Raw genomic sequence first — 15825 nt, forward strand, 5'->3', positions numbered from 1 at the left:
TCACATCATTTGTATGTAGAAACTCAGAAAAATTACCCCACACGAGAGCATCTGCTAGAAAACAATATCACAAGCTTGCTCCCTCTAGTGGTCATAATGCAGTATTTTCCTGAAATGCCTCAATCAGGAAGATATCGAATTTTGGCCATTAGATGGAGCTGCTGATCAAAGGAAACACATATATTAGACAGACTACAATGATTATTGGTGGTGGCCTGAGGCATTTTATATACACGACAGATACATATTGCTACATTGTCCTCGGCTATGGAATGCTCTACCAATCAACATCCGTCTGGAAGAAAACCACCTGGCTTTTAGGAAAAAACTCAAGACCTTCCTCTTCTAGCCGATGATCAAAGCTCGCCACAGCGCCTTGAGGGGATTCAGTTCGCATTGTGCGCTATACAAATATTTCATTCATTCATTCATTCATTATTCCTGTACTGAGATCTGTAGAGCATTGTAATGATTATATATAAATGACAGATAAGTATTGATACATTGTATTGCTTGGTGATAACTATTAATTGCTATGTATGGACATATCTGGTAGTGCAGCCGTGTCCATAGAAGGTCTTATGATGTGGACGGAAAGTTCCTAAATATATAAAACCCTCACACAGTACAATCCCCCCTTGGAGCTCACCTCCCCTCCTCCATCCTGGGGATTATTTCCAGACTCCGTCCGGTCACCATTAGATGGGGTCACCAGCAGCACGCAGACCACGAGAACCCCCAAGATCACCAGAGTCCTCATCACTGACCCTCACCCCGATCCTCACTACAGCAACACGACAGAAAGACGTTGTACAATGTGTGGCCCCCACCCTTCCCCTCTTCCTGGCCCTTCCCTTCACAGCGCTCATAGCAGTTTCTTTGTATCCCTCCCCCTCCCCCTCTCGAATTCCCACATTCTACATTGATTTTATTGGAATATGTTACGGATTAGGATGTAATGTGAGGAATTTCTTTTTTCATCCTGATGGTAGAGCGATGGGAATGGTAGAAGCGGGACATCAGGGATATTTAGGGGCTTGTTTGTGTAGCACTCCTTTGCAAAGTCCGGTTGGAGGGGCCCCTGGGAGATGATCACAGCAAGTTCAATGTCCATTCTGGTCCTAAAGAGTTGAATTGTGGGTCAGAAGTGATTTGGAATTCCTCCAATCGCCACTCAACCAGCCAGAGAAGCAGCTTCTTACTGACGAAGTCTGCGATGTGACATTTGGACTCAACATCAACCTATCCGTTCTGCTGCTCAGTCCCTAACGCCGCGTACGCGCGACCGGACTTTCCGGGCAGACTAGGTCCGACGGACTTCCCGACGGACTTGAACTGAACCTGGGTATGTTTTGGCTCACCACTAATAATAACAAATTCTAGGAAGTGAAGCGGCTGTGGTGGATCATTGGCAAGTGACGTCATATGCCGCATACACACGACCGGACTTTCCGGAAGACTAGGTCCGAAGGGATCAGTGTATCAGACAATCCGATCGCGCGTGGGCTAGTCCGATCGTTTTTTGAAAAAAAAAAATCAGACGGACCTAGAAATAGAACATGTTTCAAATCTATCCGACGCACTCAATTCCAACGGACTAAAATCGTGGAAAACCGTTCGTCTGTGTGCTGGTCCGATGGACCAATTACAACGCAAGGGCAGCTATTGGCTACTGGCTATGAACTTCCTTGTTTAGTCCCGTCTTACGTCATCACGTTCAAAGCGACCAGACGTTCGAACATTTCGGTATCCCCGTACTCAGGAGAAGCAGCAGAATGTATTTTGGGGTACAATTCCACATATAATCATGGCATGTGTGAGCAATATATCATTTTTTTGTCATTATTCAATCGCAAAAAAATAAAAAAAAATGGGCTCAACATGCCCCTCAGCAATTTCCTTAGGGTGTCTACTTTCCAAAATGGGGTCATTTGGGGGGGTTTTGTACTGCCCTGCCATTTTAGCACCTCAAGAAATGAGATAAGCAGTCATAAACTAAAAGCTGCGTAAATTCCAGAAAATGTACCTTAGTTTGTAGACGTGACAACTTTTGCGCAAACCAATAAATATACAATTATTAATTTTTTTTTTTTTTTTGTTTTACCAAAGACATGTGGCTGAATACATTTTGGCCTAAATGTATGACTAAAATTGAGTTTATTGGATTTTTCTAATAACAAAAAGTCGAAAATATCATTTTTTTTTCCAAATTTTCGATCTTTTTACGTTTATATCCCAAAAAAAAATAAATCGCAGAGTCAGTCAAATACCTTTAAAAGAAAGCTCTATTTGTGGGGAAAAAAAGGATGCAAATTTTGTTTGGGTACAACATTGCATGACCGCGCAATTACCAGCTAAAGCAGCGCAGTGCCAAATTGCAAAAAGACCTCTGGTCATTGACCAGCAAAATGGTCCGGTCTGAAAGTGGTTAAGTTGGCCTATTTTTAGACTTATATGATGCGTGTACATATATATGTAGAACAAGTTTTCTTAGTATGTTATGTTTATGCTATATTTTTTGTATTATAAGCTGTACAGACATCTGCTGTATTATTTTTCCCCTTGGGAGGTTCCGGACTTCCTTGTGATAGTCCCGACTCCCCCCACTAGGAGGCCTCATTCTTCCCCACGTTTTTTTCAGAGTTATGGGCAGCCTTCCCTTTTCCAACATGGCGCACCCTAACTCGGCTCGGGGGAGGCGTTGGCCTGTAGGTTGGACTTGGTCTTTTTGTGCTCCCACCCCGGTGGGCGTGTGCGGTCCTGTAGGGGGAGCCGAGCTGCTTTTTGGCTTGCTCGTATCCCGGTGTCTGAATAGCAGAGCGCCTACATCAGTGGGAGGTCTCTGCTGTTTTTGGGGCACTGAGCATGCGCTACTCGGCGCATGCGCACTACAAGTCTGGGTCCGGTGACGTCGGACGCCTATCACGTCGTGGACGTCCCCAGATAGGAGTCGCGTTGCTGGCACATATGATTTAAACAGAGACGATGATAGCAATATTAGCTGTCCGTCTCCATCTCTTTAGGGCGGCACAGTGGTGTAGTGGTTAGCACTCTCACCTAGCAGTAAGAAGGGTCGCTGGTTCGAATCCCAACCACAACGCCACCTGCCTGGAGTTTTCATGTTCTCCCTGTGCCTGCGTGGGTTTCCTCCGGGTACTCCGGTTTCCTCCCACACTCCAAAGACATGCAGGTAGGTTAATTGGCTTCTGTTGAAAATTGGCCCCTAGTATATGAATGGGGACCTTGGATTGTGGGCTCCTTGGGGGTAGGAACCAATGTGAGTGTGCAATGTACAGGGATAGGGACAATTGTAGACACTCACTCTGGATGGACTGGTGTCTTTATTCAACCTTAGTAACTATGTCTCTGTGGGGGACACAACTGGATGAAAGCTATTTGGTAAGCGCTCTTCCCTCACTAACAACGGCTTTACTATACACTTTGATATTTGGATCAGGTCCTGATCTTGTCATTTGTCCTGCTTTCAGGATATCTTATTTTACCCATTGATATGGTTCTGTCCATTGTCTATGTGTACTGCTGATGTGGTTTCCCTGCAAGTATAGAGATTACTTACCAGCTGCAAAGGTAAGAACATCTTCCATACTAAAGAACTACAGATTGATTTATGCGTTGCACGACCGGTGTGGGCACATGAATAGGCACACACCATGGTGGAGGCAAACATTACTAATTACACCCTATGTCATATCTCTTATAGGAGTATACACTTTCTATGTGACTAGTGCAGTTTTCAGTATCCAGCAAACGGACTCTGGTGCTTTGATACTACTATAAGGTTCCCCATAAAGAGACTGCATTGTTTTCTATGGACGCAGTTTTAGCTGTGTGTCTATGTGTACGCAGCTGTCTGTAGTTTGTATATATATATATATAGTGTGCTCCCTATAGAATTCAGTTATGTATCCCTACCTTCTAGATACAACTCCCTTCATAGTGATAAACCACATCCTCCTATTGAGCCTGCCCAGTTGTTAACACGCCCACTCCAGGCATGATAGAACCCTGTCTAAATATGCATATATGTTTAAATGTATCACACATACGTCATCTTATCTTTGATGACCTTATAGACATTTGACTATACCTTTTTGTTCTCTTCCAACTAGGCTAAGTATTAGCCGTATTCAGTGCCTTATAACCGGCTCTCCGGGGTGGGACACTTTTTGTTCCAGGGCGCCCGGCTCATCGACGCCCCCCCCCCTCCAAGACGTGTAGATGGTGGGTGTTTTGCAGTGGATGTCTAATAATTACATGAATTGTTATTGGTTGTAATCACATAATGTTTTTTTCCTGTGAATAATAATATGTATTTTTCTATCTCTTAGCTATATGACAATCCCTTTCTACATAGCATCTGAATAACAAATAAGCTCCTGAAGAAGCGGCCAAGTCCATGAAACATGTAGAGTAATTACTACTAAGATGGTATAAATAGGTCCGGACTTACCATTGGGCTTGACTGGGCTCAAGCCCATGGGCCCCGCTCAATAGGGGGCCCCGCCGAGATACATAGCCGAGTGTACTAAGCTCGGCTCCGCTCACGGTCACGCCCAGTCACGCCCTATGATGGACATAACACAGGGACTGGGTACACTCGGGACTGTGAGAGGACCCGAGAGCCGCCGGGAAGACCCGAGGGCCGCCAAGAGGACCCGAGGGCTGTCAAAATACACAGCATCTCGGTGGCACCATTTTTAAACTTCAAGACTGCAATGAAAAGGCTGCAAATTACACTGGGGCAAGGCTGCAGATGGATACTGATAAGGCTGCATTGATGGGCATTTAAATGTAAGTTCTTTTCCTTAAAATTCCCTCCTAAACTTGTGGTGTGTGTTATACTCCGGCGCGTGTTATACACTGATAAATACGGTAATGTATAGAAGGTAGGGCCCCAAAGTGACTCAAGCCCAGGGGCCCCCACCACCCTAAGTCCTGCCCTGGGTATAAATGTTCTAATTGTTAAGAATTTTTTGATTGTCGTGATTTGGTTTTATACTTACCTGTGTTAAATGAATGTATTTTCTCTTCGTAATAAAATATCTTGAATAATTTTATTATTGAATGTTCATTAACAGCCAATCGTATGTTACCACTAAAGTCCGAATACAGCCTCTCTCCTTTTTGCTCATATTTTGATGGGACGAAGGTACCCCAATTAACTTTTCTATTCTATTGGCACTCTCCTACACACATTGCAGAAGTAACAGCACAGCAAGCAGGTACAGTGTGTGTGCGGTGTGAACTTTAATCGCAATGGGCTTGCTGAGGGTTGTAGTGCTACGGGCAGTCAGCCCAGACCCATAGACAATGTCCAACATACAATACCCTCTGCTTTATCTGGTGAAAACAAAGCTTCAGATGCAAAAGAAATTGGTGAGAGTGTTGGGAATAACTGTCAGCTTCAGTCTGCAGAGAGGAGCGCCATGGACAATGCAGAGACTTTGCCTGGACCAGACACAGCGGCTGTTCCTGAGAATGGTGGAGGAGATGCTGGGAGCAGTAGTGCTACAACTCTCCAGGAGTCTGCAGTAGCCAAGACTGTGCTTGAACCCAGGAAAGAAGCTGAGTGTTCAGAGCAGGGGGAAAGGGCGGGTCTCACCTCTGTTGATCCAAAGACTGCTATCCCAGCTCAATCAGACTGTCTGCCAACTGGTTTGATTGTGTCTAAGGACAAGATTGCAGTTACTGGTGCATATCCTGGTGTTGCTGCTACAGGATCTGGGAAGGGGGAGCAAGCAGCGAAGAAATATGGAAATGTTTTATCTTCCTCAGTGTTTAAAAGGAGGAATGTTGTGCAGCTTAGATGGGAGGGTGGAGGTCTTCCTCCGCATAGGAGGGCAGTGGTTATCTGCAGATAAGGTTTAGCCCCACAGATATCGTCACCCTTATCAGTCCGGCCGGTTCCTTTGAGTATGAATTGTCCTTTATCTGTCTGGAGTCTTTGGACATATTTTGGGAGAAATATGAGCACGTGTGAAGGGGCCTGCCGGACTGCAGAGGGCTCATCCCCAAGCTTGTATTGTGCCAGCCACTCATTAAAATGGTGACAATCCTGAGCCCCCTAAAGAATATGGACGGGGGGTGGTCTGCACAGTTAAAATTAATCATTAATCATCAAGTCATTATCAATGTCATCCAACATCTGCCATCCTCAGCCTTCCTGGGGAGGGACAGGCTGACCATCTTCTACACGGGCCAGCCAAAGCTCTGCAACAGTGTGGGGATAAAGGGCATCTTGCATACTCCTGTCCGGTGAAGAAGTGCTCTCTGTGTCAGGGTGTAGGACATTTGGCAAAGAATTGTAACATTATAAGGTGCAATCTGTGCAATGCGGTGGGACACCCTGGCAGTCAGTGTCCTGGGGCAATGCACAACAAGCCTGAGCTAATGAAAGAGTTCTTCCCCCCTGGACATGGAGGATGCTGAGTGCTCAGGAGCTGGAGGGCCTGTGAGTCCATCTGAGTCTGTGCCAATACCCAATGTGTCTGTGTCTTCTTAGTCTGTGCATGTGCCTAGTGTGCCGTGTCTTCCCAGTCTGTGTATGTGTCTAGTGTGCCGTGTCTTCCCAGTCTGTGCATGTGCCTAGTGTGCCGTGTCTTCCCAGTCTGTGTGTTTGCCTAGTGTGCCCGTGTCTTCCCAGTCAGTATGTAAGGTATCAGTTACTGAGAATTGTGTCCAATCCTTCTGTGTCTATGTCTTCCAAAATTGCAGAGGCAGCAAGAGGTGCTGGAGCAGGTGCGTCAAGTGTGGTGCCAGTCCCTCCCCCTCCCCTCCATGCTGCCTGCAGGGTTTGATATGATGATATGAAGTGGTTGATGGATAGAAGGAGGAAGGGCAAAAGAAGGAAAAAAATGGGTTCAGTTACCTTAAATCCTAAGGTTCTGCCTTTGGCAAATAAGTTTGAGGTCCTGTCAGATGATGACGATAGGTGGGACTCATTGAGTACGACACACTCTATGGATGATGAGTGCCAGGGTGCAATGAAGCGCGCTGGTTCTCCAGGATGAGGGAGTAGTCAGGCTAAGAAACGTCTGCCTCAATTACCCTAATGGCAGTTCCCACTCCGTTAAAAGTGGCAACCATTAATGTTGCCAGCTTAAGATCAGTAAGTGCTCGTCATATGGCCTTATTTTTGCTTGGCAAATTTGATGCTGACATTTTGTTTTTGCAAGAGACCCATCTGAATAGTCTGGCCGATATACATCTGCCAAAGAAGGAGTGGAGACGTGGTCCCTCATTTTGGTCTCTTTTACGGCCGAGCCTTACAGCGGGGTTGCAGTCCTTTTTTCTGGTATGGTAACATGCCGGCGGGTAATTGAGGTAGAGATTGGGAGATGCATGGTCTTGGACGTCTCTGTAAAGGGGCAGGACCTGCACCTGATTAACATCTATGGTCCCCATATGAAATGGGACAGGTAATGCCTTTTACAAAGATTAAGCCTTTTGTTTTTACGGCCCAGCAGGTTATCTTTGGAGGTGATTTCAACACCATTACTAGGTCTAAAGACAGGAGAGGTTTCAGAGATAAGCTGGGCTATGACACCCTTTTACTCAATGCGATAGTTAGGGAAGCAGGTCTGGTAGATGCGCACATTAAGCGTTGCCCAGACAACGTGGGGTTCACTTTTCAGCGAGGTAGTAGTTAGAGTAGGATCGTTTTTTTAAAAGGGAGACTCTGCTTTTTCGGCACCTGTGTGCCGGGCAGTGGAGTTTTCTGACCACTGTATTCTATCTGTGACTCTGAATGCGTCAGACATGCCACCTAGGGGGAGGGGTATCTGGAGATTGAATTCGGCCCTCCTGGAAGACGAGAGAGTAAGACAATCCTTTGAGGACTTTTTTCAAGCACAGGTAACGATCCTAGACTTTTGCAGCAGCAAGTCAGAATGGTGGGAGCTTATAAGACAGCGGACTGTTAGGCTTTTCAAGGCCATAGGAAGAAAGAAGCAGCAAGATAAGTATATCACCTACCAGCGTTTGCGGAGGAAACTTGACCGCCTTGTTTCGAATGGAGGAGATTGTGGGGCGATCTCTGAGGTGAAGCTCCTCCTTAGGAGACATGAATATGACCGGCACGCCTCTTTGGTTCAGGAGAGGGATTACGGGAAATACCATTCGCCTGACCCTTACCAGAACTGTAAACAGAGCGTAGCAGTTAAGACGGTCCATGACCTGAAGGACAGTACGGGCTCTCTGACGAAGTCTAGGTCAGGGATCCTGGAGGTTGTCAGGTCATACTATGCCGATCTCCTTGGAGGAAGGAACCTTGATCGGACAAGGATGTTGGGTTTTTTGGACTCTACACCAGGACTGGAAAGTAATGTTCCTTTGATGAATTTGACAGATGAAATCACTGCAGATGAGGTAGTCCAGGCTATTGATAAACTGGCCATCAAGAAAATGCCAGGGCCAGATGGGTTGACAGCCGACTGTTTTGTAAATGTTTTAAGACGATCCTGGCTCCCTACCTTGCGGAGGTTTTTAATGGCTGTTTGTATGAGGGTTCTCTCCCTCCCTCCATGAGGCAATCTGCAGTGATCCTTCTGTCAAAGGGTAAAGATCCTTCAGTGATTGAGAATTGGCACCCCATTAGCCTTCTTAATGTCGATAGAAAAATAGTGGCAAAGATTTTTTTCTGGCGATTATCACCAGTGGCAGGCAGTTTGTTATCCCACCACCAGCACTGTTCGGTCCAAGGTAGAAGCACTTTCTCAGCAGTGTTAGCCGTCCGGGAGGCCTTGGAGCGTTGTAGGGCTGCTGGTTGGGGTACATTTTTGCTGACATTGGATCAGGCTAAGGCCTTTGATAGAGTTAATTATGAGTGCTTATGGCTCCTTCTTGGAAAATATGGCGGGGGGGGGGGGGAGGGGTTAATTGTACAAAGGAGCTGAAAGCTTTCATCTGATTAATGGTTGGGTCGGGCAACCCTTTGTGGTCGGCTCGGGTGTACGTCAGGGGTGCCCATTGAGTCCTCTGCTATATGTGTTTGCAATCAACTCAACCCCTTCATTAGAAGGCTGGAGAATGGACCATTGTGTGGGGTACCTTTGGGCATAGCTGGTGAGCCTCCTTTGAAGGTTGTGGCCTATGCTGATGATGTTTCTGTTTTTGTCTCTGGGACTGGGGAGGCGCAGGAGGTGGTCTCAGTGATAAGGTAGTATACAGAGGCATCAGGGTCAAAGGTCAACCAGGACAAGTGTGAAGCTTTCTGGATGGGCGTGGAAGGTGAGAGCTTTGTTCTCCCGGATGACTTCCCGGAGCCCCAACAAAAAATGAGAGTTCTAGGCATTGAATTTGGCCCAGGTGACTATGGTCTTGTAAATTGGGTGAACAGGCTGGAGAATGCCGATGCCAAGGTGGCAAGCTGGAAGGGTTGGCGGCTTTCCTTGAGGGAAAAGGTTGATCTGATCAAGACTTACCTGATGCGGCTTTTCTTTGTATTCTTCTTTCACTCCTCTAGATTTTCAGATCAAATATAAGTTTGATAAAAGGCTCCATGCATGGTGACGGTGATGTTCCTTAGTCTGGCTCTCCTGTAGGGATTACGTTGTGCGCAATTTGGTTTGCACAGTTTATTTTGTTCTTGTTTTGTATAATCATATTCAATTATTTTGTTATTTATTAATTATGGTTTTATTGTATATAAGTTGTTGTTTGTAAGATTTTCAATAAACAAAATTAACCCCTCATAATGGGCACAGCGGGTGTACAGACCCGGGAACTCGGCACAGGGATGGTGGGGACCCCTCATAATGGGCACAACGGGCGTACAGACCCTGGAACTCAGCACAGGGATGGTGAGAACCCCTCATAATGGGCACAGCGGGTGTAAAGACCCAGGAACTCAGCACAGGGATGGTGGGAACCCCTCATAATGGGCACAGCGGGTGTACAGACCCTGGAACTCAGCACATGGATGGTGAGAACCCCTCATAATGGGCACAGCGGGTGTATAGACCCTGGAACTCAGCACATGGATGGTGAGAACCCCTCATAATGGGCGCAGCGGGTGTACAGACCCGGGAACTCAGCACATGAATGGTGGGAACCCCTCGTAATGGGCACAGCGGGTGTACAGACCAGGGAACTCAGCACAGGGATGGTGGGAACCCCTCGTAATGGGCACTGCAGGTGTACAGACCCGGGAACTCAGCACAGGGATGGTGGGAACCCCTCATAATGGGCACAGCGGGTGTACAGAACCGGGAACTCAGCACATGAATGGTGGGAACCCCTCGTAATGGGCACAGCGGGTGTACAGACCAGAGAACTCAGCACAGGGATGGTGGGAACCCCTCATAATGGGCACTGCAGGTGTTCAGACCTGGGAACTCAGCACAGGGATGGTGGGAAACTGCCATTCCTCTCCTTGACAGCGAGGTGAGAGGTTGCTGGTGTTAGGTGTGACCTCAACAAGTCACCTATTTGTCAGGTTATGTTACCGTTTCCCAATTGTTAGTTAGAGTTCTTATCCAAGCAAAGAGACACAGAGGTATTCTTCAGTATTTCTGCTCAGAAGTCCGTCGTTAACTCTGACTGTCTCTGACTGACTCTGGCTCTGAGGCTTCTTTATTACATCTTTTATAGACAGAAAAGGGCAAACATCAGCAAATGTAAAAAAAACAACATTTTTGCAAAGGAAAGACAATTCTCCGGGTGTTATCAGCTGATAAGACAATCTTCTGGGCGTAGACTGCTTTTTAGGGCTGATGCGGCCTCTTCTTGATGAGTACGTGACAATAGATGACGAATCCTTATTTTACAGAGAAGGATAGAAAAATACATGTATTTAGTAAGACATACGGTCAACCATTTTGTTTCAACATATACCTTAATCCTTACATTTCCCCCTTTGACATCACCCCTCCCTCTTGCCCTGGGTCCACCTGAACAAGTTCTAGTCAGCCTATATCCAGAGTACTCTCCCTGACCGCGAGTTGTCAGAGGGGTATACACCCATCCCCCTGGACAGTACCAACATCTAAAATTCAGGAAGAGTGGCTTTTCTGACAGATGGGTGATGTCAAGAAACTAAATCTACCTATCTTCACAAAAGTTCCATCTTTTCCGCATCATTTACCTTGGCTTTCTTGCAAAAGCACATGAGCAGTTTAAAGCATGCATAAAAGAAAAATACGAATAAGAGCACCACTATAATCGTCATTGCTGCCTTCTTAACCCAAGAGAATAACCCCGAGAAACTAAAAGTTCCACCAAACGGATCCCAGTCGCGACCAATATTTCGGGCCTTCTCTTGTAAATTCTTTACTTCCGTACGGTGTTGTGCAATGATGTCATAATAATCAGGTACCTCAATGCTGGTGTTATGTATCCAAGTACAGCACTCATAGTCCTCAGTAGTTTCACAGAGTCCTGTCAGTGCTGCACTCATACTTTCAATTGCTAATTCATGTAATTCTAATTGTTGTCTGATGGCTCTGGTCTCCAGATTTAACTTAGTAATGTCATCAGAGTTTTTCTCCAAAACATCATTAATAATTCCTGTATAGTTATTTAGTCTTTTCATTAAGTCTATACCCCATCCTGTCCAGGACGGGAACCAAGCCCATGCCATGTCCTTCTTCAGGAATATTTCTCTTTTACTACGATACCTGAGGGGATATCTAGGATGCATGCTAGCTTCTAATAGGTGATCACCTCGTTCATCACCTACTACTCCCATTACTGGTACTAAACTTGCGAGGTAGCACCATCCCTGAGCTCTTCTAGGTATCCAAGTATAACATTTATCCTCACAACAGATATATATGTTATTTCCTAGAGCTACTGATCTTGAACTGATATCATTTCTATAACGAGAGGTGTATCCATAGAGGGATAAGTTGGATACTAACCACCTAACATTATTATCCACAATGTTAGTGAGGAAGTCAGATAATGTCTGGTGTGTGCTGGAATTACTGGGGTAGAAGCTTCCATTTAATACGACAATGGACAAATTAAACTTGCTGTCTTGGCATTCTCCATTTCCTCCCGTTGTGTTCCCTAAGTTGAAACACCAATCAGGGGAAAAGGCGAGACCATTTGACTTAAACATTACTGTCTCGCTGGTATTTGTTCTAATTATGTTAATGCTACTGTTAGCAAGATCAGTATAGTTTATAGGAACTGCCATCAGTGGTATACTTGCTGTGCTGGGGTGTAATTTGCTACAAATCCAACATTTCTCATATCCTGACTTCTGGGCATAAGCATATTTAAACTTCAGTAATAACATTTTTTTAGAAAATCCTTCATCCTTGTGTATTTTATTCTGTGAGGTAACCAAACTATTAGCCAGGATTACTGAAACAATAAAAAGATACATGTTGTCTTTTGCCAACTGGCTCCTTTTTACAATGAGAAGCGTGGATCCAGGTAGGTTTCCCTTCCAATTTCACTGAGGTTGCTGTAATCAATAGCACCTGGAAAGGACCTTCAAACCTTGGTTCCAGTGTCTTTCTGGTATGTTTCTTTACATACACATAGTCTCCTGGTTGTAGATCGTGTGTACCTGTGACAGAATTAGGGTCTGGAAGAGAAGAATACACACTCTTGTGGATTTTAGTCAGACGCTGTTGCAACTGCATTACATACGTAGTTAAACTATCACATTGTAATTGCATACTTTGAGGAAAATATAAACCTAATCTAGGTGCACTTCCAAACAGTATTTCATATGGGGATAACCCTGTTTTTCCTGTTGGGGTGTACCTAATAGAGAACAAAGCTAAGGGTAGGCACTCAGGCCATGGTTTATTTAACTCTTGCATAGCTTTTTGTATTTTCAGCTTGATTGTACCATTTACTCTTTCTACTGATCCTGAACTCTGTGGGTGGTAAGGAGTATGAAAACTTTGTTGAACCCCTAACATTGCCATCACATTTTGCATTATTTCTCCCGTGAAATGTGTCCCCCTATCTGATTCTATTGTTTCTGGGAGACCAAACCTAGGTATCAGCTCAGTAATCAGTTTCTTGGCGGTGGCTTTTGCCGTAGCTGATTTCACAGGATAACTTTCGGACCAGCCTGAAAATAGGCAGATGCACACGAGAACAAATTCAAAGGGGCCGCTCTTAGGCATTTGTATGTAGTCAATCTGCAGTCTCTGAAAGGGATATTGGGCCCGGACCTGATGTTTACGTGGGGTTTTCACTCTCTGTCCTGGGTTATTAATCAGACAGATTTGGCATGCAGCACAGTAGTTCCTTGCAGTACTACTGAATCCAGGGGCTAGCCATCCTTGGCTTACAATCCTATACATAGAATTGGAGCTGACATGAGTGGGTAAGTGGACAGCCGCTGCCATTGCTGGGTATAGAGAAGCGGGTAGACATATTTTGTCTCCTTCTCTCCATACATTGTCAAGGCCTGGTGCAGCTCCCTCCTTAACCCAACGGTCCTTCTCAATAGCCCCTGCTTGTTCCTGTAGTTCCATTAGCTGCTGCCATGTGGTTTCGGGCATACTCACCTGTACCGTGGCTAAGGTCTCAGGGCTTACTTCCCCTAGAGCTGCCTTCTTTGCAGTCAAATCTGCAAATGCGTTTCCTTTTGCCTCAGTTGTTTTTGCGCTCGTGTGTGCCGCTATCTTCATGATGGCTACTCTTATAACCTTTTGAAGATTGTTCAGGACTCTTTTGATTCCTTCACCATGTTTAACAGGTGTGCCTGCTGCTGTAAGGTAACCTCTAGCTTTCCATATGTGGCCATAATCATGTGCCACACCGTAGGCATATGCGGAATCAGTGTAAATGTTCCCTTCTTGTCCCTCTAAGTGTTCTAGGGCTTTCTCTAGAGCGGTTAGTTCCGCTTCTTGTGCCGACATGTGTGCTGGTAGTGACTTTGCCTCAATTACCTGTGTGTCCGTTACCACAGCATAACCTGTGTGATATTTACCTTTGTCATCGGCAAATCTACTACCATCTATATACAGTGTGTGTTCTGCATTTGCAATGGGTATGTCTGTGACATGTGGGAACCCCGTGGTTTCTTGTTCCATAAGTTGGAAACAATCGTGTTCATCAGATGTTATGTCATGAAATGAAAGTGTGTCAGAATCCTGAGTATCTTGTGCTGTGTCTACACCATTATCATCATTACTCCCCCCTGTCAAATCTTTCTGTAATGGTAAAAGCTGTGCTAAGTTAAAAGAAGTGCATCGCTGAAAGGTAACATTGGGGGGTAGGAGCAAAGTGCATTGTAGACGCAGCTGCCTTGCCATTGATATGTGTTTTGGCTGGACCTGTGACAAGATGGCGTGTATGTCATGTGTGGTATGTACCACTACAGGATTGTCTAAGACAATTTCTGAGGATTTGTCAATGATAATTGACACTGCTGCAACTGCTCGTACACAGGACGGTGATCCTCTAGAGACAGGATCGAGAGCCGCTGAGAAGTATGCTACCGGCCTTTGTTTGATGTGTTGTTGTGTCAACACCCCTGTTGCGTGTCCCGTGCTTTCAGCAATGTACAAATGAAATGTTTTGGTATAGTCAGGGATCCCGATCGCAGGTGCCGAAATCAGTAACCTTTTTAAGGTGCTAAAAGATTCATGACCTGCTTCTGTGAGTACATAGGGTACTATTTTCAAGCAATCATATAATGGCTGCATCAGAGAACTGGCATGTGGTATCCATTGTCTACAATATGACACCATTCCCAGAAACATACGAAGTTGCTTAAAGTTGCGTGGGATATTCATTTGTCTTATGGCCTGGACTCGGTCTTCAGTGAGGTGTCGAGTACCCTGGGATATACAGTGGCCCAAAAAGACAACCTTTTTCTGACATACCTGTAACTTAGTTCTATTCACCTTGCACCCTTTTTCAGCCAGGAATTGTAACAATGAGAGAGTGGCTTTTAAACAAGTATCGTTATCCGGACAACATAACAATAGGTCATCTACATATTGCAACAATACACAAGTGTCAGGCGGTTGCCATTCCCCCTATTTTTACTTTTTAAGGTTTAGTCAGTGGGGCATCGGACAAAAGACCGTCATAACCACTTATGGGTATGGTGTCACGGGACGTCATGTGTGGAGGGACTACTGAATCAGACAACAGACTGCGTGACGCTCCTGTGTCAACCAAACAAGGAATATGTTTACCTTCCACCTTCATCAACATGTGGAGCATTTTGTTCTCTGATTCAGCTAGGACTGGGGCAAGTCATGCGGTCGGATCGTCCCTATCATTGGTACGCCTCTGTCTGTAGTCCCTCGTGTCTCTGTCCGTGTTTCCTTCCTGTTCGTCTTTTATCCTTTTCCTACAGTCTCTTTTTATATGTCCCACCTTGTTGCAGTAATAACAGGTAAGAGGTTTACGGGAGGAATTCCCTCCTTCATTGACCCGGGCAACAGTGTTAACTCCCGGTGTCCTTCTGTGTTTAGTTTCTGCTAAATCAGCCTCTATGCCTTGTGCTTTCTGCAACAATGTTCCTCTGTCCCGTATGGCTCTCCATTCGGGAGTACATGCCTTCAGTTTGTCACCTATTTGGGGTACTAGTCCTTCCATAAACTGTCGATTGAAAGCCCTAATGGTGACGGGTAAGGCTAAATCTAGACCTTCGTCAGCCATCATGCTTTCCATGTTGAGGTAAAATTCTGTAACAGTCTGACCTGGGGCCTGTTTTATGGGCGCTGTCGAACCCCTTTCCTGCTGTTTCCCTTGGCAAAATTCTCGTAACTGAGCAATAAACAGGGGTCTAGAGTCTATATGACGAGGATGTACTCCTGGTGGATCTGCCGCTGGATCCCCTTGTGGTCTATGTGGAGCAATTTCATTCATAAATTGATT

General features: G+C 45.5%; 1 long non-coding RNA gene across 2 annotated transcripts in view; it reads right to left on the bottom strand.

Annotated features, from left to right (window-relative positions):
• Positions 1–15825, bottom strand: part of LOC143997809 (uncharacterized) — a 54756-nt gene that overhangs the window by 9679 nt on the left and 29252 nt on the right. Inside the window, exon 1 of one of the 2 annotated variants that reach the window (XR_013277741.1) lies at positions 650–826. The exons of the other annotated variant lie outside the window; for it this stretch is intronic. This is a non-coding gene — a long non-coding RNA (uncharacterized LOC143997809). Of the gene's footprint in view, positions 1–649; positions 827–15825 lie in introns of those variants that run through there. 2 annotated transcript variants of the gene reach the window in all.

The sequence above is a fragment of the Lithobates pipiens genome, unplaced genomic scaffold (genome assembly GCF_037356315.1).
Source record: "Lithobates pipiens isolate NorthernLeopardFrog02 unplaced genomic scaffold, aLitPip1_a1.2 Scaffold_19, whole genome shotgun sequence".
NCBI lineage: Eukaryota > Metazoa > Chordata > Amphibia > Anura > Ranidae > Lithobates > Lithobates pipiens.